Here is a 1,519-nt window from a genome sequence, read left to right as displayed (position 1 = left end):
CCTAAGCAACCTGTATTGCTTCTTTTGCCTCTTTTTCTCAACCATAAAATAGGGGATCATAAAAACATAGTGATGGTTAAATAAGTTCATTAGAAATAAATTCTATGGTTAAAAATGTTATTTATTTGGCTGCTCGACAAATGGCAGCGGTTATTATTCGTGTCCTGGGGCTCGTGAGACCACATTGTATTACCTTGCCGGGCATCCATGATTACCAACTACTGCCGTGGGCAGTAGGGAGCTATAGAGAGTTTTATGCAGGGAGGGGACCTCATTGCACCTAAATCTCATGTTCCTCACATGGAAAATGGTAGCGACAACCCCTGTCCTGCCCTCTCTTTGGTGCTATTGTGGGGATGGACAGAGAGCAGGGTGTTGGTGTTGGCGAGGGCGAAGCTTCCATCTTCTGCAGTCTGAGGCTAAGCATGAAGGAGCTGGAAAAGAAAACCTTGAAAATAGCGACCACTTGCCTGTCCTCCCCTGATCTCCGGATCTGGCTACCAGAGCAGGCACTTCCCCTCTTGCATCTCCCACCGATCCCGCTCCCATGCCCACATTCACCTGCATTTGGGGGGTAGGGGTAGTTCCCCTCCTTCCTCCCCTGCAAATCCCCAGACCGGGAAAGGAAACGAAACCTGAACTCCACGATCCCCTGCCGCTCACAGCTGACTAGCAGCGGCCACACCCTTTTGCAGGTCCTGGCTGATGACTAATCAGAGCCACGCCCTTCAGCAGGTCCACACTGTCCTGCTGCCCACAGGGCAGGACGAAGTTCCTGTTCTTGAGCCTGGCTTACTAAGTCCTGAGTGCTCTGGCTGCTGATGACAACTGTAACATCTCTTTTCCTGTCCCTTTACCTGTCGGCCAGTGGAAACCCTTCCAGTCATTCCTAACGAACCATGTTTTCTCACCTTCAGCCTTTTGTCCTTGCTGTGCCCTCTGCCCAGAACATTTTTCCTCTGTTTGTCACCTGGCTAATGGCTACTCATGTTTCGGGTCTCAGCTGGGCAATCCCTTCCTCCAGGAAGCCCTCCTGGACTCCCGGGCTGGGCAATGCCCCCTTAGGCTTCCCTGTCCTAGCCCTTCCCACGCTGAGTTGTTACTCTCTAGGGATGGATCTGTGTCACCCGCCAAGCTGTAAGTTTCATGACTGCGGGGCCCAGGGCTGTATAACTCACACTAGGAAGTGACAGTTCTATTTCCTGACCTGCAACATGTAGCTAATAATAGCACCTACTTCTCGGGGTTTGGGGAAATATACACGAGTGATGATGCCTTAAAGCCTGTTGCCGCAACGCCTGGCAAATTTCACTCCCGCCCCCAGACCTGGCTGCTCTTGTTATTAATGGTCCCAATGTGTCCTCTGGTACTGCTGACCCCTCCCCCAGGAAGCCCTCCTGGAACCCCAGGCTGGATCGAGACTCGCTTCTGGGCTTCCACATCCCAGCTCTGACCATTTTGGGTCGTTACTATCTGGGGACCGTTCTGTCTCCCCAGCTGGACTGTGAGTACCAGGAGG

Source organism: Propithecus coquereli, unplaced genomic scaffold, assembly GCF_000956105.1.
Source record: "Propithecus coquereli isolate 6110/MARCELLA unplaced genomic scaffold, Pcoq_1.0 Scaffold42, whole genome shotgun sequence".
Lineage (NCBI taxonomy): Eukaryota > Metazoa > Chordata > Mammalia > Primates > Indriidae > Propithecus > Propithecus coquereli.
The sequence above is the reverse complement of the archived record's forward strand: the minus strand, read 5'-3'. Positions refer to the sequence as shown.